Consider the following 22243-nt stretch of genomic DNA (forward strand, 5'->3'; position numbering starts at 1 on the left):
CCTGCTGGGTTTCAGACTTATATGGAACCTGTAGCCCCTTTCTTTTGGCCAATTTCTTTCTTTTTTGGGGGGAGGGATGGCAATGATTACCCAATGCCTATATTCCATTATATCTTGGGAGTAACTAACATGTTTTTTATTTTACAGGCTTACAAATGAAAGGGACTTGCCTTGTCTCAGATGAGACTTTGTACTTTGTACTTTTGAGTTAATGCAGGAATGAGTTAAGACTTTGGGGGACTGTTGAGAGGGATGATTGTATTTTGCAATGTGAGAAGGACATGAAATTTGGAAGGGCCAGGGGTGGAATGATATAGTTTGAATCTATGTCCCCACCTAATCTTAAATCAAATTGCAATCCCTAGTGTTGAAGATGGGGCCTGGTGGGAGGTGACTGGATCATGGGGGAGGAGTTCTCATGAGTGGTTTAGCACCACTATCTTGGTGGTGCTCTCATGATAGAGTTCTCACAAGACCTGGTTGTTTAAAAGTGGGCAGCACCTCCCACTTTGCTCTCCTTTGGTCCTGCTCCTGCCACGTAAGAGGCCTGCTCCTGCTTTGCCTTCTGTAATGAGTCAAAGCTCCCCAAAGCCTCCCCAGAAGCAGATGCTGCCATGCTTCCTGTACAGCCTGCAGAACTGTGAGCCAATTAAATCTTTTTTCTTTATAAATTGCCTGGTCTCAGGTATTTCTTTATAGCAGTGCAAGAATGGACTAATACATTTACATAATAATAAAAGGGTCAGTCTACCAAGAAGACATAGCAATTCATAATGTGTATGCACCAAAAACACAGAACTGAAAAATACATGAAGCAAAAATTGATAGAACTGACAACAGAAAACAATAAATCAGTAATTACAGCTGGAAACCTCAATACTCTCTGTCAAAAATTGATAGAACAACTAGACAGAAAACGATCGAGGCTATAGAAGAATTCAAGAACAACATCAATTAATCTTTATAGAACACTCCACCCAATAAGAGCAGAATACACAACTTTTCAAGCATTTGCAGAACATATACCAAGATTGACCATACCCTGGGCCATAAAGTAAAACTCTAACAAATTTTTAAAAATTGCAATCATATAATGTATGTTTTCTGACCACAGTGGAATTAAATTAAAAAGCAATAACATAAATGTGACCATAAAATCTTCAAATATTTGGAAACTAAACTACACACTTTAAATAAGCCATGGGTGAAAGAGAAAGTTCCAAGGGAAATTTAAAAATACTCTGAAGCAAATGAAAGTTAAAACATAACATGTCAAAATGTGTGGGAAATTTATAGCACCAAGATACTTTAATTTTCTTTTCTTTTTTTTTTTTTTTTGAGACGCGTCTCACTCAGTCGCCCAGGCTGGAGTGCAGTGGTGCGTTCTTGGCTCACTGCAAGCTCCGCCTCCTGGGTTCACGCCATTCTCCTGCCTCAGCCTCCCTAGTAGCTGGGACTACAGGCGCCTGCCACCTCGCCTGGCTAATTTTTTTGCCTTTTTAGTAGAGATGGGGTTTCACCATGTTAGCCAGGATGGTCTCTATCTCCTGACCTCGTGATCCGCCCACCTCGGCCTCCCAAAGTGCTGGGATTACAAGCATAAGCCACCGCTTTCATTTTCCAAAAATAAAACTTTCAAGTCAATAATATAGGCTTGTATCCCAGTCTAAGTCAAACATAGAAAAAGAAAAGCAAAATAAACCCAGAGTAAGCAGAAAGAAGAAAATAATAAAGATAAAAACAGAAATCAATGAAATTGAAAATAGGAAAAACAATACAGAAAATAAATGAAATGAGAAGCTGGTTCTTTAAAAAGATGATAAAATTGACAAGCCTCTCACAGTAAAAAAGAGAAAATATACAACTTCTTAATATCAGGAACAAAGGCAGGGATATCATGACAGTCCCTACAGACATCAAAAGGATAATAAGGGAATACTATGAACAACCTAACCCTAAATTTGAAAATTTAGAGAAAATACACTAATCCCTCAAAGAGCATAATCAACTACAACTCACCCAATATGAAATAGATACTTTGAATACTCCTACAACTACTTGAAAAATTAAATATGTTATTAAAAAGAAATCTCCAGGCCCTGGTGGTTTTACTTGAAAATTGTACCAAACTTTTCAAAAAGAATTAAAAACAGGCCAGGTGCAGTGGCTCGTGCCTGTAATACACCTTGGGAGGCCAAGGCAGGAGGATCCCTTGAGATCACGAGTTTGAGACCAGCCTGGGCAACATGGCGAAATCCTGTTTCTACAAAAATTACAAAAATTAGCCAAGCATGGTGGCACGTGCCTGTAGTCCCAGTACTCAGAAAGCTGATGTAGGAAGATGGCTTGAGCCTGGGAAGTCAAGTCTGCAGTTAGCCATGATTGCTCAATTGCACTCCAGCCTGGGTGACAGAGCGAGACCCTGTCTCAAAGCAATAAATAAATAAATAAATAAATAAATAAATAAATAAAACACCAATTCTACACAGTCTTTTCCAGAAAATAGAAGAATAAAGTCAGCAGTGCCTTGATACCAAGACCAAAGACAGTATAACAAAAGAAAACTACAGACTGATATTCCTAAATATGGATGCAAGCACTCTTAATTGAATATTAACAAAAATAATTCGACAATACATATAAATAGTTATATACTATGACCAAGTACAGTTAATTCTGGATTCAAAGCTGATTCAATATTTGAAAAGCTACCAGTGTAATCCACCATATTAACAGACTAAAGAAGAAAAATCACATGATCATATCAATTGGTACAGAAAAAAGCATTTGACAAATTCAATACCCATTTATGATACCCTCAGAAAACTAGAAATAAAGGGGAATTTCCTCAACTTGACATAGAACATCCATAAAAAAAAAACCTATAACTAACATACTTAGTGAAAAACTGAATGTTTCTCACTAAGATCAGGAACAAGGCAAGGCTGACCATTCTTTCTTTTTAGATGGAGTCTCACTCTGTTGCCCAGACTGGAGTGCAGTGGTGCCATCTCAGCTCACTGCAACCTCTGCGTCCTGGGTTCAAGCAATTCTCCTGCCTCAGCCTCCCAAGTAGCTGGGATTATGGGCACCTGCCACCACATCCAGCTAATTTTTGTATTTTTAGTACAGGCGGGGTTTCACCATGTTGGCCAGGCTGGTCTTGAACTCTTGGCCTCAAGTGATCTGCCCGCCTCAGCCTCCCACAGTGCTGGGATTACAGGCATGACCCACCACACCTGGCCAACGTTGGTCATTCTTATCACTATTATTCAACCATAACACTGGAAGTTCTAGCCAGTGCAATTAAGCAAGAAAAGGAAATAAAAGGCATACACATCAGAAAAGAAGAAATTAAATGTCCCTATTTGCAGGCGACATGATGTTTGATGTAAAAAATCTCAAGGAACCTACAAAACAAGACCTTCTAAAACTAATAAGTGCATTCAGCAAGGCCGTAGACTGTAAGATGAGCATACAAAAATCAATTATATTTCTACATACTAGCAATAAGCACTTGAAACCAAAATTTAAAATACAATCCTATTTACAATCACTCACAAAAGATGAACTACTTAGGTATAAATCTGACAAAACATATATAGCATGTGAAAATTACAGAATGCTAATGAAAGAAAGAAGATTTAAATAAATGGAGCGCTCATGGATTGGAAGACAACATAGTAAAGATGTCAGTTCTCCCCAAATTGATACACAGGTTTGATGCAATTTCCTTTTTTTTTTTTTTTTTTTTTTTTTTTGAGATGGAGTCTCACTCTGTGGCCCAGGCTGGGGTACAGTGGCATGATCGTGACTCATTGCAACCTCCACCTCCCGGATTCAAGTGATTCTCCTGCCTCAGCCTTCTGAGTAGCTGGGACTACAGGCATGCACCACCATGCCCGAGTAATTTTTTTGTATTTTTAGTAGAGACAGGGTTTCATCTCATTGGTCAGGCTGGTCTTGAACTCCTGACCTCGAGTGATCCACCCGCCTCAGCTCCCAAAGTGCTGGGATTACAGGCGTGAGCCACTGTGCCTGGCCAGGTTTGATGAAATTCCTATCAAATCCCTGCAAGATTTGTTTGCAGACGTAGACAAGATTATTCTTTAACTTACATGGAAAGGCAAAGGAAAAAGATCAAATAAAAGATAAAACAATTCTGAAGAAGGAGAATTAGAGTGAGAGGTATCAATCTACCCAGTTTCAAGACCTATAACACATAGCAGCAGGAATCAAAGCTGGGTGGTATTGATGGAGGGAAATGGAACAGAGTAGAGAACCCAGAAATAGACCCACACAAGTGTGGCCAACTCATTTTTGGCAAACATGCAAAAGCAATTCAATGGAGGAAGGATAACCTTTTCAACAATGTTGGAGCAATTGGATATCCATAAGAAAAAAAAAATATGATTTAAACCTCACACCTTATATAAAATTAACTCGAAATGGAATATAGATTTAAATGTAAAACATAAAACTATTAAAGGTTAGAAGGTGACATAGGAGAAAATCTTTGGGTCCTAGTGCTTAGTGACAAGCTCTTAGACACAACACCAAAGGCAGATCCATCAAAGGAAAAAAATCAATAAATTGGACTTAATCAAAATTTAAAACTTTTACTCTGCAAAAGTCCCATTAAGAGGATGAAAGGAGGAGCTATAGACTGGGAGAAAATATTTGCACAATGCACATCTTACAAAGGACCCATCTTCCCTACATATAAAGGACTCTCAAAACCCAACAGTGAAAAAAAAAAATAATCCAGTTAGAAAATAGACAAAAGACATGAAAAGACATTTCACCAATGGCAAATAAGTACATGGAAAGATATTCCATACTACTAGCCATTAGGGAAATGCAAAGTAGGACCATGATGAGATGTCAGTACATATCTGTCAGAATGGCTAAAATAAAAAATAGTGATGAGACCAAATGCTGGTGGATGAAGAGCAACTGGATCACTCACACACTATGTGAGAGTACATAGTAAGCCACTCTGGAAAATAGCTTAAGAATTTATTTTTAGGCTGGGCGCAGTGGCTCAAGCCTGTAATCCCAACACTTTGGGAGGCCGAGACGGGCGGATCACGAGGTCAGGAGATTGAGACCATCCTGGCTAACACGGTGAAACCGCGCCTCTACTAAAAATACAAAAAACTAGCCAGGTGAGGTGGCGGGCGCCTGTAGTCCCAGCTGCTCGGGAGGCTGAGGCAGAAGAATGGCTTAAACCCGGGAGGCGGAGCTTGCAGTGAGCTGAGATCCAGCCACTGCACTCCAGCCTGGGAGACAGAGAGAGACTCTGTCTCAAAAAAAAAAAAAAGAATTTATTTTTAATAAAAATTATTTTTATTAATAAAATTTTTTAAATAAAAAAGGTGTATAACATGTTAGTTTGATATACGTAGTAAAACTGATTACTATGATCTAGTTAATGAACATTTTCATTACCTTACATAGTTACCATTTTCATATGTGTGTGATGAGAATGCTTAAAAGCTACTCTCTTGGCAAATTTCAAGTATAAAATAGAGTATTTTTAACTATAGTTCCCCTTCTGTACATTAGATTTCTGGAATTTATTCATCCTACCTAACAAACTTTGTATCCTTTGACCAACATCTTCCCATTTCTCCCCACTCCCCACCCCTGATAACCACCATTCTCTTCTGCTTCTATGAATTTGGCTTTTTTACATTTGACATATAAGTGAGATCATGCAGTATTTGTCTTTCTGTGCCTGGCTTACTTCATTTAAAATAACGTCCTCCAGGTTTATTCATGTTGTTGCAAATAACAGGATTTCCTTCTTTTTAAAGGGTAACTATGATTCCATTGTGTATATGTACATTTTCTTTATCCAGTCATCTGTCGGTGGATACCTAGGTTGATTCCATATCTTGGCTATGACAGTGTTGTAATGAACATCGAGATGTAGATACCTCCTCAACACACTGATTTCATTTCCTGTGGGTATATACTACAAAGAGATATTGCTGGATCACACGGTAATTCTATCTTTAACTCTTTGAGGCACCTCCATACTGCTTTCCTTAATGGCTATACCAATTTACATTCCCACCAACAGTGTATAAGAGTTTCCTTTTCTTTACATCCGTGAGTTTGGCAGTTACTTTAAAAAAACAAACTAAACTTACGTTTACCATAAGAAACAGCTATTGCTCTCCTGGGCATTTATCCCAGAGAAATAAAAACTTACGTACACGTAAAAACCTGTAAATGAGTGTTCATAGCAGCTTTATTTATAACAGCCAAAATCTGGAAACAACCCAGATGTCTCTCAACAGATGAACAGTTAAACTGCAGTACATCCATAGACCACTACATGGCAATAAAAAGGAATGAACTATTGATATAGGCAATAACCTGAATGGATCTTAAGGAATTCGTGCTGCATGAAAAAGTCTCAAAAGATGACATACGAGGCCGGGCGCGGTGGCTCACGCCTGTAATCCCAGCACTTTGGGAGACCGAAGGGAGCGGATCATGAGGTCAAGAGATTGAGACCAGCATGGCCAACATGGTGAACCCCATTTCTACTAAACATACAAAAATTAGCTGGGCTTGGTGGCATGTGCCTGTAATCCCAGTTACTCGGGAGGCTGAGACAGGAGAATCGCTTGAACCCAGGAGGCAGAGGTGGCAGTGAGCCGAGATCAAGCCATTGCACTCCAGCCTGGGTGACAAGAGCAAAACTCCATCTCAAAAAAAAAAAAAAAAAATCACATACGGTGTGATTTCATCTATATCACATCCTCAAAATGACAAAATCACAGAGATGGCAAACACATTAATGGTGTCCTGGGGCTAAGAATGTTGACAGAGGGAGGACTGGGCATGACCACCAAGGGATGGCAAGGAAGAGATCTTTGGGGTGATGGAATGGTTCTGTGTCTTGATTACTGTGGGCGCTACAAGATTCCACACGTGGGTGAAAGGTACCTGGGACCTCTCTGTACTACCTTTGAACTTCCTATGTGCTATAGCTTCAATGTTTGTTTCCTTCAAAGCTCATGTTGAAATTTAATCCCCAGTGTGATCATGTTGGGAGTTGGAACCTATTGGAAGGCATCTGGGTCACGGGGGTCCATTGGTTCACGGAGTCTTCATGAATACATGAATGCCCTTGGAGGAGTGAGTATTTACTCTATTAGTCCCTGAGAGCACCGATTGTTAAAAAGAGTCCAGAACCTCCCCCTTGTCTTGCTTCCCCTCTCACCATGTGATCTCTGGAAACACTGGCTCCCCTTTGCCTTCTGCCGTGAATGGAAGCAGCCTAAGGCTTTCACCAGATGCCCAATCTTCCAGCCAGCAGAATTGTGAGCCAAATAAATCTTTTTTCTTTATAAAGTATCCAGTCTCAGGTATTCCTTTACAGCAACACAAAATGGATTGGGACACTATGAATCTATAATTATTTAAAAGTTAACAGCTTTAAAAAATGATCGTTGAAGTCATTTTGCGTCCCTCTTTTTCACTTTTACAATGTGAGCCCATCGTGCTAAATGGGGGCTCCTCTACCTCCTCACAGGCACTCAGGGTTTGGTGGAGGCAATGACCCTGGGGTTATGTGGACACAACTCCAGGATGTTCTGCAACCAAATCTTTTCAGAAGTTTCACATCTCTCTTCCAGGACACCTGTTTGTCTCTAGAAGGAGCCTCCCTCTGCAGAAGGAAGGAGCAAAGGCAGAAAGTGACTGAAGCCTAGCGGGAAGGAGCCCAGCGACAGCTGCATCCCAGTCCACTAGGGAGCAGCAGAGGATGGAGAATAGTTCTTACCTCTGCACTGGCGCGGGTGAAATCTCAGGCAGGAGAAGGGGAGGGGCTCTGCCCAGAGGCCTTTCCCCAGTCTGACCACTGCAGGTGCAAAATCAGCTTGAGCATTTCCAATGACTGATAAAGAGGGAGCCCGGCTGGGCTCAGTGGCTCATGCCTCTAATCCTAGCACTTCGGGAGGCTGAGACTGGAGAATTACTTGAGGTCAGGAATTAGGATTCGAGACCAGCCCAAGCAACACAGTGAGATTCTATCTCTACAAAGATTTTGAATATTAGCTGGGTATGGTGGTGCACACCTGTAGCCCTGCTTAGAAGGATGAGGTGGGACCATCACTTGAGCCCAGGAGTTCGAGACTTCAATGAGCCATGATTGTGTCACTGCACTCCTCTAAATTAATTAATTAAAATGAAATACAAAAGAAACAGCCCTATGCCAAGCAGAGGTCTCCGGACCTTGGGATTAAAGATAGGTAAGAACTGAGGTCGACTCAGTGTGGCCACCCACTCTGTTTTACTTTCCTGCTGTCTGAGTATCTGAGGTCGCAGGAGTGCCCCATCAGAACAAAGTACCTTGTTCTTCACCTTCACAGATGAGATTGCTCATGGAGCCTGAATCGCAGAGAAAGGACAGAGACCCCTAACTCCCTGTCCATGCAACATGCATGATAGAGTTGCCCAGCTGTCCCTGAACCGGTCTCAACCTGCAGGCCCATGAATCCATCTGAAATGAGCTCAAAGGGAGAATGTAAAAGAACCTTGGAACATTCCCAGAGACTAATTTGGGAGCTCAGTGCATCAGCTAAAAGTATTTTCTAGATGATTCTTCAGGGCCAAGGAGAGAAAGAGCTCCTGGCCTAGGATGGAGGCCAATATTTTACTCTTCTCACACTCTGTGCACTAAGAAATGGTGTGAATGTGAGAGAATGACTCTGCAATTTTACTAGCTGTATGTTCTTCCTCGAAGTGCATTGCCTCTCTTGGCCCCAGTTTCCTTATCTGGATAGTATGGGAAATGACAGTTCTCTCTTCTGGAGTTACTCTACTGATAAAGTAAGCGAGACGCCGTGCAAAACACCTGGCACCTGCCAGGCGATCCGTAAGCCTTTTCCTGCGCCCCCTTTCGGTTCTGAAACAGTTCTACATCTTGTATCAACCCCGGATGCAGTATCCTTCATAGCCACCAGGGGGCGGTGTGGGACCACGGCGCCTGCTTTGCCCACAGCAAGACTCACACTGCGTGAAAGAAGAGAATTCCTCATCCTGAGAACAGCAGAATTGGAGCGTCGGAGAGACAACGGATCTTACCTTCTTGCTCTGGAGTTGTCCATGCTGTCTCTGCAACCCGAAAAAGAACCAGGGTAGGCATAGCAAAGGCAACAGGTGGGGCCGGAAGCCAGGGAGTGGAAACGCCGGAGGTCCTCAGGCTGGGGGTCCCGGAATCCTTGCTCAGATTCCGAATTCGGAGGTGGCCAATTCCGGGACCCTATCCATATCCCATTCCGGGCACCTTCCTCAAAAGTAGGGGTGGGAGGGGCATAAACCGGTCAAGTATTTCCCAGGCCTTCCGGAGCAATCTTGCCTAAGCGTTCATATTTAACGCATTGGACTGGGAAACATTTGGAGATCATTGATTAAGAAACACTCAGACCTGAGCCGGGCGCGGTGGCTCACGCCTGTAATGCCAACACTTTGGGAGGCCGAGGCGGGCGGATCACCTGAGGTCAGGAGTTAAAGACCAGCCTGGACAACATGGTGAAACACTGTCTACTAAAAATGCAAAAATTAGTCGAGCGTGATGGTGGGTGCCTGTAGTCCCAGCTACTCGAGAGGCTGAGGCAGGAGATGCGCTTGAAGCTAGGAGGTGGAAGTTGCAGGAAGCCGAGATTGTGCCACTGCACTCCAGCCTGGACGACAGAGCAAGACTCCGTCTCAAAAATAAAAAATATATATATACTCAAACCTGAAACCCATGGATAAATTAAATTCTCTAGTCTTTATCATTTTTAAAACATAAATTGCATTTTTTTTTTTGACAGAGTTTCACCGTTGCCCAGGCTGAATGCAGTGGTACGATCACAACTCACTGCAGCCTTGACCTCCTGAGCTCAAGCGATCCTCCCACCTGAGCCTCCTCAGTATAGCTAGGACTACAGGTGCACACCACAATGCCTGCTAACTTTTTAGCTTTTGTAAAGATGACATTTCCTTAGATTGCCCAGGCTGCTGATCCTCCCACCTCAGCCTCCCAAAGTGCTGGGTTCACAGGCATGAACCACCACACCTGCCCCAAATCATTCTCTTTAAAAATATATATATATGTATATATTCCAGCCTGGCACGATGGCTTATGCCTGTAATACCAGCACTTTGGTAGGCTGAGACGGGAGAATCACTTGAGGTCAGGGGTTTGAGACCAGCTTGGCCAAGATGGTGAAACCCATCTTTACTAAAATTAAAAAAAAAAAAAAAAAAAAAAAAAAAACCAGGTGTGGTGGCAGGTGCCTGTAATCCCAACTACTCAGAAAGCTGAGGCAGGATAATCGCTTGAACTCAGGAGGTGGAGGCTGTAGTGAGCCGAGATTGCACCACTGCACTCCAGCCTGGGCGACAGAGTGAGACTCCATCAAAAAAAAAAAAAAAAAAAAAAAAAATACATTGACTTCCCATCACACCTAGTATATAATCCAAGACACTCTCTCCCCCATCATGGCCTACAAAACACTACAAACTCTCACCTTCCTGACTTTCCACTGACCCTCCCTTTCACCTCCACCCTCTCTCCTCCTTTTTGAGCTCCATTCCAGGCACTTTCTCTATCTTGGGCCACTGCATTTGCAGTTCCCTCCACGGGGACCCTGCCCTTTCAGAAGTCTGCATGACTCATTCTCTTCTGGGTCTCTGTCTCTCCCCAAGTTCCTCTCTGACCCACTTCATCTTTCCTTCACAGCACAAAGGGCTGCCCTGCCTGACACCATGTTGCCTGACTTTGTTTATCTGTTTCCTGTGTTTCTGACCCAGGAATGTATAAGCGCCCTTAGGGATGGGATCTTGTCTTCCTGTTGCTCAGTCATTTAATAGGCACTTGCTAAATATTTGTGGAATGAGTGAATGACTATATTAATCTACAAACTGTGAAGGCTCTGGAAGGATCGTGATAGTGACAGCTGTTGGTAAATTTAATTCAATATGTCTTGTGCGCTTATTTTGTGCCTACTGTGTGGCATTCGGCATCATCTTGTTGCTGTTATTCATTGTGGTGAAGAGAATAAGGCAGCAGGTAAGCCTGATCTGGGCCCAGAGCACGGACTGTAGGCGTAGCTCATCTCTTCATTGCTTTCCCCCAATTGTTGGAGTGGCAGCAGGACCCTCTCCTCCCCACCCCCCCCACACAGATGGGACAGCCTCCTCTGTGCACTGCTCCCTCTTCCCCAGCCCTGTTCCCCGCATCCTTCCCTCTGGTCCTAGTATCCTGGAGTCTTGAAGATGCTGGGGAGGTAGAGCGACATCCCTCTCCCTCTCTCACCCTGGGCTCTGGGACGCTGGCCCTGCTTCCCCAGAGCGCGATCGCCCCGGACTTGTGCCTGTGTTCCGGCCTAGTGCAGCCTGAGCCTCCGGATATCCCCAGCCGAGTCTCAGGACAGCGCACAGGGAAGTACTGTCTTGGAGCTGCGCGTTCCCTGGGCGGCCGGCGGAGGGTGAAGAGCAGGAAGGGCCCCGGGGACGACGGTAGCAGAGTGTTGGGGAGGCCACAGATGCGGACTGCGTGGAGAAAGCACGCGGCGGGGCCGCAGTAACCGGGCAGGTGGACAGCGGAAAGCAGCCCTCTCTGGAACATTTTATTTTGATCCCCACAGGACGCCCCCGCGAGCCCCGGCTCGAGCACGCGTGTAACAAGTGTGCGATTACGCGTGCGACTGGCGTGTGCGCGTGGGCACTTACACGTTCCCGGGGAGGCTGGGGGCAGGAGCTTCACTGTCCACACAAAGAGCGCTTAGAGGAGGAATATTTAAGTTTGGGGGCAAAGAAAGAAAATAGTGTTAAAGGTTTAAGAGATGGGGAAGGAGCATAGGGCTTAAGGACGCGGTGTTGCCGCGGCTCAGCCATGGGGCGGGAAGCGCTTGGGAGGGAGAGCGCCTGGGCCCGCTTCTCGCCTATTCTACGCAGAACTTTTCTCTCCTCCTTCTTCCCTCGCTCTGCCTCTCTCGGGGCGGTCTCCGGGGACTGTCTCTCACATCCATTCTCCTTTCCTCCTTGATTTATGCTGCAGAGTGGAACGACCTTCTCTGACCTCATTTTCATTTTGGCGCGAGCACACCCGGAGCCGGCTACGCACATTCCGGAGGAGGCGCGCGCTGACACGCACACACACACACACACACACACACTCTCTCTCGAGACACTGCAGGTCCCTGGCCATCCTCGAGTTCACACCAGCCCCGCCACTATTATGGGCACTGCCAGGGTTGTGGACGCTCAAAGAATAGATCCTCATTAGCATCTTGCTTTGAATATCATTTGCATTTTATTCATTTCATGTCAAAACGCTCAGAACTCTCCCAGCCCGCACCTTCCCCAGAGCTTGGGAGTCATAGGTTTCCAGCTCAAGCCCCTTCTCTGTGGTCCCCACGCTTGCTGGCTACCCCCCACCCCACCTACCCTGCGCCACAGCCCCCACAAAATGAGTTGACGTCTCCTAAGCTCTTGCAAGTTCCATCTCTTGCGCTAGGGTGCATTGTCTCATCTAATCCTGACAGCAACCCAAGGAGCAAAGCACCATACTATACCTATTTGAGAGTCGAGGAAACTGAGTCACAAAGGTGACTTGACCAAGGTAGTGGAGCTAAAAACCGAGGAGGAGAAACTGAAACCCAAAGGCGACTAAACACCAAACCCAAAGAGCTTAACCACTTCGCTGCCCCGGCTCAGGCAAGGTCAAAGCTAAGGTATGATAATTCTGGCAGGAGAAAGTCTATTTTCCTACGTGGTAGAAAGTCCTCGGGCCCCCACGACCCTTCCCCCATCCCGGCCGCGGGGGGACCTGGGCACATTCCTAGTGCAGGCACTCGCGGCACCACCTCGCCCGGCCGCCCGCAGTCCTGACCCCTTCCTAGCGCTGGCTCGGCCAGGTCCGGCCGCCGTGCTCGCGGGGTCGTCCGTCGGCGCTGGCTATTTAAGAAAAATAAACAACGTTCTAAATGAAGGCAATTCCTTTCAACCCAAGCTCCGCCGCCTGCCAGAGAAATGCAAACAGCGGGGTACGGCCAGAGACCGCCCCAGCCCCCGCGCGGGAGCTGCGGGTGGCAGGGTCGGGCCGCGGTAACCCGAGCCGCCGCGCCGACTCCCTGCGCGCTGCCCTCCGCCTGCCCCTTCGCCCCTGACCCCGCCGGCGGCTCGCCTGCCTGCGCCCGCCATCCCCCAGCGCCCCCCACCGGGCCGGGACCCTGGCCAGCGGTCCTCGGCGCCCTTCTCTGCTCCCTCCCCACAGCGCTCTCGGCCCCATCCCGAACCGCCACCCTGGGATCCCCAGCCCTCCTGCGCCCTCGCAGTTGCCGGGCTCCTGCGAGCAACGCTTCCCTGCGGCGACCACGCGCTGGGATCTCTCAACACGAAGAAAAAAAATGCTTTGGGAACGACAGAAATCTGCCTTAGTGAACTATTCCCTAGTGGATCGGGTGTAGGGGGCTGCTTCTAGATACGACCCCTGCTCACCCTGCAGGAAGCGGCCGGGGCAACAACGGGAGCCACTGCGGAAGGCCTGACCTGACCTGGCACGGTGTGGCCACTGTGGGTCCACAGAGCGTGAAGGGGTAGCTTATGTTGAGTGGGGGTGTCCACCTGGCAGACCAGGCGAGCCCCGCTCCCCTTGCGGGAGTTAGTTTTCCCTGGATCTTCCGCAGCAGAGAAGCCTGCGTCCCGGACCAGCAGAGGGAGCCGATCGGAGAGTACAGTTGACCCCATTCGCGTCCAAACTTCACTTTGAGGAAACGCAGCCCGGCGCGCGGTCCACGCAGGACGCGACAGCGCCACCCTCGTTTGTACGGCTGCGCGAATGACTCGAGAGAGTTGCGGTGGCTGCACGTGGGTGCGCAAAGCGGGAAGGAGTCAGGAACAGTCCCGGGTGCAGGGCGAAGAAATCCTGGGACCTCACCACTGGAGAAGGGGTAGCTACACCGTGTGGCAGGGGGAGGGGTGGTAGGGGGCGCCTAGCCAGTTGCAGAGGCCTCGGGATTTTCCATGGCCTCACCCCTCTTCTAGGCCACGTGGCCAGCGTCCTCCAGGCCACCACTGGGGATGAGGGTGCTAGAGCCTCGGTGCCCAGAGTGTTGGGAGGAGCGGCGGTGCACTCGCTTCCTCCGAATTCCTGCATCGCAACACTGGGCCGCACCGAAGGTGGTAGAATGTGCCAGGCGGAAAGCTCCGGTTGGTTTCGAGAGAGTCGGGGACAGGCGAAGACGCAGACCCCGCGGGCTTCCTGCCCTCTTTATCCCCAGCTCCTTTTCGCCAGATAAGCGTGTCTGACGGCTTAAGTGCAGTCTCCCTGCGTCCCTACTTGAGCTTTCCAGCTCCCAATTATTTCGCAGGATTGGGAGCCAAGCGCTCTCCCTGGAGCGATGCTCACACACGTGCGTACTCGCCTAGACTTCCCAGTCCGCTTTCCGGGTCCCTCTGCGCCGCGGCGCTGCGCAGCTCTTCTGCTGCCAGGGCTCCAACACCTCTGGAGCTCCAGGTCCTGACTTTCCCGCAGTCTGTCGACCCGAGCTGCAATCAATACCAGTTCAGTGTGCCGGGCTGCTCGCTGACCTCCACTCCTCCCGCTGCACATACGCTGCACATACGTATACACCGTATTAGAGATTCCTTTATCGCACTTTCGTGAAGGGGCAAGATGTAAGCACATTCCTCAAAGATTCACTACCCGGGCATCATATGGGGGATTTTTTTCCCCATTGTAGTTCTTTTAAAAAGAAGTCTTCTTTAAAAGTAGAAAAAAAGTAAACATGAACACCACCGCCACCATCTCCTCCCAGCTTCCTAAATCCGTCCCTTTTTGCCAGCTGAAACCCAGCAATTATGGCAGGAAGGAATCCTTTCCTCTTGAGTCCTTCAAAAAGCGCCACTTTGGAGACGAGTGATAAATTTGCGCTGCCTGAGTCGTTCCCCACCACTCCCAACCCCTCGCTCCCCATCACTGCTCCTCCTGGACCCTGCTATGTAGACAGGACCTCGAAGAGTTCCCAAGGGAACAGATTTGAAAGCCCAGTTCCAGGTTCCCTGGACAGTGTTTGGCAAGTCAGCCCCTCGCTGTCCTCCTATCCCCCTCCTCCAAGTCCGGTCCCCCTCTTCCACCCCAACCCCCACCCTCGCGTGGGACTCAGACACCGATCCCGGGGCGAGAATGTGGCTGACAGTTAAATTGCAGTGTAGGCCGAGGGGGGGAAAAGGGACCGTGTCTCTTTAACGGGCCCTGCAGACAAAGCGTCTCCCCTTGGAGCGAGCGGAGCCAGGCGCAGCCGCGCGCAGACCTGTCAGCGCGTCTCACGCGCTTGGGAGAGAGTTTGCAAAGTCATAATTATATCTCTTAACCTGTCTTGCTCTCTGCAGAAGAAGGTCCCATTATATTGAAATGAGATTATTAGCCATCAAATACTTTCTTTCTCGGGAGTTTTTTTTTTTTTTTTTTTAATTCAAATACCTTAACGACTTGGCAATTGCATTTTGATCAGATTTAGTTGGCGCCCCAGCCGGGAGCGGGAGCTGGGGCGGGAAGGCAGCTGGTTGGGAGGGACGAGGTGGGGGCTGGGGGGGAAGCTAGAAGAGTTTGCAAAGAAAAGCAACCCCTCTTTTATCTCGCTCCTAGGTCTCATTTACCTGGCGAGGGCCTCCAGGCCTGGGGAAGGGGGTGTGAGATGAGAGAAGTTGGGATGGAGTGGTGAGATCTCTTTTAACCCCTCGGGAACCCGCGGCTTAAACCGCTTCTTTGACAATGGAATGCGATTTTCAGGCAAGGCGAACGTGGACGCTGAGGCGGAGGCCAGGCTGGATAAATCAGAGGGCTACATAATAGGGTTGGGTCTAGGGTACTAGGTAAGGACCGAGGCGGGAGCAGGGAGTGGCGCGGGATTAGCTTCTTCCGCTGGAGGTTGGCTTAAGGCTCGCGCCAGGTTCCTGGCGGATGGAATTTCAGTACGCAATAAATGGGGTTTTTCTCTACGTCCAAGGCCTTGTCTGGTTTTACCAAAGATTGTGAGCCCCTTGAGTGGGAGCCCATCTTGTTTCCAGACCCTGGAACCCTTGTCCCTACTGCCAACAGACCACCCCCTCCTCTCCCTGGATTGGGGGAAGGATGTGAGGTGGAAGATTTTCCAGACTCTAATTTTAAAGCCCCTCACTTTGACTTCCCCTAGTGGGAGGAGGAGCCAGGCTTGTGTTTTTCTTGGCTTTAGCCCAGACTCAAGGAAAATATAGGGAACAAGACAGCCACCAGCCCCACTTCCCCCACCCCAGGCCCTCATATTTCACTTACAATCCTGGTGGGTCCGACCAGCCTCTAGACTGGTCAACTTTTGCAAAGACTCATCGTCTTCGTGATGAGTATCTCTCTTCAGGTACTCAAAAAAGCACTATGAAGATCCGGAGTCCAGAAGCTTGGCTTTTAGGCCAGGTAGAACCACACCACCTTGGACCAGTCAGCTCTTGTCTCTGAGCCTCTGTTTCTCCTTGTGCATATTGAAAGCATTGGACTTGAGATATATGCATTCCCTTTAATCGCACATCATTTTTTCTGTCAAGAAGGTTCTTGCCAGATGTGGTCATCTGGAAGATTCCAGAGAGGCCATACCACTGTTCTTCAGAAAAGCAGCCTGAGGAGGGGTAGTAATCAATGTTGGCTTTAAAAGCCTCCAAATATAAAAACTGAGAAACTTTGATGGTGTCTACTAAAACTGAAGCATGCATACTCTATGACCCAGCAGTTCCACTGGCGGGCATTGCCCCAACACAAATGCTTACCTATGTTCACCAAAAGACATGTGCAAAAACATGTTCACACCATACTCTTCACAATAGCCCCAAACTGCAAACTACCAAATGTCCATTAGCTATGAAATTAGATGTGATATAGTTACACACTGGAATACTATATAGAAAAGAAAAAGAATGAGCTATACTACATGTAACAATATAGATGACTCTCACGCTGAGCTAAAGAAACTAGACCTGGCCTGGCTCTGTGGCTCACAACTATAATCCTAGCACTTTGGGAGGCAGAGGTGGGCAGATCGCTTGAGTCCAGGAATTTGAGACCAGCCTAGACAACATGGTGAAACCCTGTCTCTACAAAAAGTACAACAATTAGCGCACCTGTAGTCCCAGCTACTGGGGAGGCTGAGATGGGAGGATCACTTGAGCCCAGGAGGTGGAGGGTACAGTGAACTGTCATGGCACCACTGCATTCCAGCCTGAGCACCAGAGTAAGACCTTGTCTTTAAGAAAAAGAAAGAAAGAGGCCGGGCGCGGTGGCTCACGCCTGTAATCCCAGCTCTTTGGGAGGCCAAGGAGGGCGGATCACGAGGTCAGGAGATGGAGACCATCCTGGTTAACACGGTGAAACCCTGTCTCTACTAAAAATAGAAAAGATTAGCCGGGCGTGGTGGCTGGCGCCTATAGTTCCAGCTCCTTGGGAGGCTGAGGCAGGAGAATGGCGTGAACCCAGGAGGCGGAGATTGCAGTGAGCTGAGATCGTGCCACTTCACTCCAGCCTGGGCGACAGAGTGAGACTCCGTCTCAAAAAAAAAAAAAAAAAAAGAAAGAAAGAAAAGAAAATGAAAAAGAAGAAATGAAAGAAAAAGAAATCAGACCCAAAAGTACATTCTCCATGGTTCCATTTATTTAAAGTACAAAAACAGGCAAAATAAATCTATGTATGCTATTAGAAAGCAGCATCATGGTTACTTAGAGAAGGCATGGCTAGAAGGGATTATGAAGGAGATTTCTGGGCCAATGGTGGTCTTCTGGTTCTTGATGCAGTTACACAAGTGTGTTCAGATTATGTAAATTCATTGAGATGGGTACCTATATTAAGTGCGTTTTGTGAATTTATATTTATTAAAGCCTGAAATTGGAAATTTTTTCTCCCTAGTCCTCAATCTCAATCATACGCTCACATATTCTAATGCCCCGAACTCCACAGTGGCAGGAAATCAATCAATGAAATCATGTTTGGCCCTCTTGTCCTATGTTCAACACTGTAAAGTGTCCATGAATATATTTTAGTTCCTGCCTTTGAAGGTTTGCAGTCAAGTTTGGGAGGCAGATAGACACCCAGGGAATCATGGAGGAGATATCTAATGGGATAGAATGAGTGGTTTATGCCTGTGTCATGTGAGCCTGACAGCCGGGGCCAAATCTCAGCTCCACCACTTACTATGTAATCTCGGACAAGTGACTTCACATCTCTGAACCTCAGTATCCTTATCTGGAGTACGGAGAGGAAAACGCTAGTATTTACTCATGGGAATGTTGTAAGGATTACACCAGATAAATATATTGCTCTATAACAGCAACAAAAACTAGAAAATGAAATTATTCCTTTTAAATGCTGTCTTAGTTCATTTGGGTTGCTGTAACAAAATACCATAGACTGGATGGCTTGTAGGCAGCAGAAATTTATTTCTCACAGTTCTAGAGCCTGAAAAGTCCAGCCTCAAGACACCAGCAGATTTGGTGTCTAGTGAGGACCCACTTTCTCACAGATGGAACTTTCTCACAGGAGTAGTGCCCATAAACATTAGCCACTATTCTCACCTGGTATGGTGATAGGTCTGATTTGGGCTGCTCAGAGTTCAGATAAGAGGATGGTGAGTATGAGTTGGGGTGAGTCTGTATCCTATAACACACAGAGCAGCTCCTACAACAAAGAAATTTTCCAGGCCAAAATGCCAGTGATGCCAAGGTTAAGAACCCTTGATATGGAGGACAGAAGGGATGTGGTGGCAAAGGGAGAACATTCCCCAGGAGGGGAGAAAGATGTACTCTGGAATTTCTGATGTGAACTGAGGGTAGGTAGCATTGGAAGTGACCAGAGGAGTCTCTGTTCTAGTCTTCATCCCTCAGGCTGCAAGCTCCTCATTCACCTCCCTGATTTCAGAATTTTTACAAGGCCACAGCATCACATGTGTCTTGGAACCACGATTGGAGGAAACCCCTAAGTTGGAGGCATCTGACCCTCTCCCAGAGGCTCAGAAGGGGAAGGGACTTGTCTACTGTCATGCAGTGCAGCTGGGAATGCTGAGACTCTAGACTCTACTCTCGAGCTCTGTTTTGGCGTACAGAAAGTTAGGGGAGAAGGGGTTGAAAATCTGGATTAAATGATCTAGAAGGGGAAAATATGACACATGTTAATAGTCAAAAAGGAAAGTCAGCACCGAACTTTGGAAGTGTTCAATAAAACAATGTAATTGTCTAGGGGTAAGTATAATTCTTGGTTCTAAAACCATGCCTAATAGCCATAGCATTCCAGAAAGAAGGAAATTTACATTGGTTAATCACATTTTTTTTTCCAGAAGCAATTTCTATATGTCAGGCACTGTTCTAAATACTAGGGATACAGTAATGAACAACAGAGGCAAAGCAAACCCTCATGGGGCATATATACTGGGGGAGAAGGATGATAAATAAGACAATGCCAGGCATTTAACTGAGTGCCTACTATGAGTTGGGTGCCCCTTATAAATGTCCTCGATTTCACAAGAATTTTTTTTTTTTTTTTTTTTTTTTTTTTGAGACGGAGTCTCGCTCTGTCGCCCAGGCTGGAGTGCAGTGGCCGGATCTCAGCTCACTGCAAGCTCCGCCTCCCGGGTTTACGCCATTCTCTCGCCTCAGCCTCCCGAGTAGCTGGGACTACAGGCGCCCGCCATCTCGCCCGGCTAATTTTTTTGTATTTTTTTTTAGTAGAGACGGGGTTTCACCGTGTTAGCCAGGATGGTCTCGATCTCCTGACCTCGTGATCCGCCCGTCTCGGCCTCCCAAAGTGCTGGGATTACAGGCTTGAGCCACCGCGCCCGGCCAAGAATTTTTAAGATAGAAAAATCCCCAGTTTAAGATGGAGAAACTGAAGTTCAGAGAAGGCAGGTGACTTCCTTAAAGTAGAATGACTAATAAGTGTCAGATTCAGGATTTGAACTTAGTAGGCCATTCATGATAAACATAGTACACTTAGAGGGAACTTCCTTAATCTGATAAAGACTATCTGCAAACTCCTACAGCAATAATTATGCTTAATGATGAAATAGTGAAAGTTTCCTCCTTTCTATCAGGACAAGATACAATATCCAGTATCAACACTTCTATTTAATAGTGTATTAGATATCCTAGCCAAGACAATAAGACAAGAAAATGAAATAAAAGATTTAAGGATTGGTAGAGGGAAAGGAGAAATATTATTCATAGATGATATGATTGTATACATAGAAAATTCAAAATAATCTGCAAACTACTAGAATCAATGGCGAATTTAGCCAGGTCACTAAATACAAGATTTTTGTTGTTGTTGTTTGTTTGCTTTTGTTTTTGAGACAGAGTCTTGCTCTGTTGCCCAGGCTGGAGTGCAATGGCATGATCTCAGCCCATTTCAACCTCTGCCTCCTGAGTTCAAGCAATTCTCCCACCTCAGTCTCCTGAGTAGCTGGGATTACATGCATCCGCCATCATGCCTGGCTAATTTTTGTATTTTTGTAGAGATGGGGTTTCACCATGTTGGCCAGGCTGGCCTTGAACTCCTGACCTCAGGTGGTCTGCCCACCTCGGCCTCCCAAAGTGCTGGGATTACAGGCGTGAGCCACCATGCCCAGCCTAAATACAAGATTTTTAAAATACAAGATGGATGCATTAAGATAAATTATATTTATCTATAACAGTAACAAAAATTAGAAAATGAAATTATTCTTTTTAAATGCTGCCTTAGTTCATTTGGGCTGCTGTAACAAAATACCACAGACTGGGTGGCTTGTAGGCAGCAGAAATTTATTTCTCACAGTTCTGGAGGCTGGGAAGTCCAGCATCAAGGCAGCAGCAGATTTGGTGTCTGGTGAGGGCTGACTTTCTCACAGGTGGAGCCTTCTCACTGTGTCCTCACTTGCTAGAAGAGGTAAAGCAACTCTCTGGGTCTCTTTTATAAGAGCACTAATCCCATTCACAAGAACTCTGCTATCATGGCCTAACCACCTCCTAAAAGGCCCCACCTCCTAATGCCATCACCTTGAGGGTTGGGATTTCAACATATGACGGTAGAGAGGAGACATTCAGAGTGCAACAGATGCAATAGGTGGGTAATAAAAGTCATGAGGTTACTTTTTAAGGTGATGAAAATGTTTTATAATTGACGGTGATGATGGTTACACATACCTACGAATATTCTGAAAACCATTCAATTGTATACTTTAAATGGGTGAATTGTATGGAATATGAATTATATCTCCACAAAGCTGGGATTTCTTTAAAGATGAAGGGCAGGTATTGCTGGGGCTCTCCTTCTTACACTACCAATCACTAGTGCTTACGAAAATCCCTTCTAAAAACACAATTTACAATAGCAGCAAAGCCCATCAAATGCCTAGGAATAAATCAAATGAAAAATGTGCAAGACCTCCACACTGAACTACAAAGCATTATTGAGGGAACTTAAAGACCTAAAGAAATGTTATACCATGTTCACAAATGGGAACATCATATTGTAATGATGTCGGTTCTCAAAAAGAATGCATAGATTCAATACAATTCCAATCAAAATCCCAGCAGGTTTGTTTTTGGAAATTGAATTCAAGTGAATCTGGCTCTATGGCCCACTGGAACGTGGACACTATAGAAAAAGATCCAAGGGTCACAGTGTCCCCTATGTACAGGGTTTATAGGCAGCTATAGTTGAAAGACCATCAAGACCACAGGACCCTGAAAAACTCATTTGGGAGTAGAATGAGGAGATAAAAAATATTCTCAGTTAAAACAGACTCTTGCCATGCTTTCAGTAGACTCAAGAGAAAGACCATAATTGACTAAATATACTTTCACTTAAGAGTGGTAGAAAGGACTCGTCACCTTTCATAAGTGATATCATTAGGGATCCTTCATTGTGGATGTATGTGTGCAGGGATTCCTCTGGCAAGGACTTGGAGTGGGTCAATAAATCTCTTAGGCCACATGCTCATGGGTACCAGCTTGTGCATGAGATTGCAGGAGGCTCTTCACCTGTCCCAAGGCAGCAGCTGGGACTTGGCCTCAGCCTTGGCTTTTGAGGAGCTATGGGAGAGTTGAGGCTTGAAGTCAGTCATCAGAGGAGATGGCTGCTTCCTCCCTGACTATAAGCTGAGGAGCACCCGATAGGCTGGGCAGGAGGTTGTAGGGGGCAAGGGATCGGGGAATGTAACACTGTCTTTGTCCTCAGGCTGCA

At 46.4% G+C, this 22243-nt stretch overlaps 1 long non-coding RNA gene across 1 annotated transcript; it reads right to left on the bottom strand.

Moving 5' to 3' along the window:
* Nucleotides 1-269: 269 nt before the first annotated feature.
* On the bottom strand, nt 270-13839 carry LOC117088691. Its single transcript, XR_004439280.1, has 3 exons — nt 13828-13839; nt 8185-8186; nt 270-436 (listed from the first exon to the last, which is right to left on the bottom strand). It is a non-coding gene; the product is annotated as an uncharacterized LOC117088691 (long non-coding RNA).
* Nucleotides 13840-22243: the final 8404 nt, after the last annotated feature.

Source organism: Trachypithecus francoisi, unplaced genomic scaffold (genome assembly GCF_009764315.1).
Source record: "Trachypithecus francoisi isolate TF-2019V2 unplaced genomic scaffold, Tfra_2.0 Lachesis_group10, whole genome shotgun sequence".
NCBI classification, from domain to species: domain Eukaryota; kingdom Metazoa; phylum Chordata; class Mammalia; order Primates; family Cercopithecidae; genus Trachypithecus; species Trachypithecus francoisi.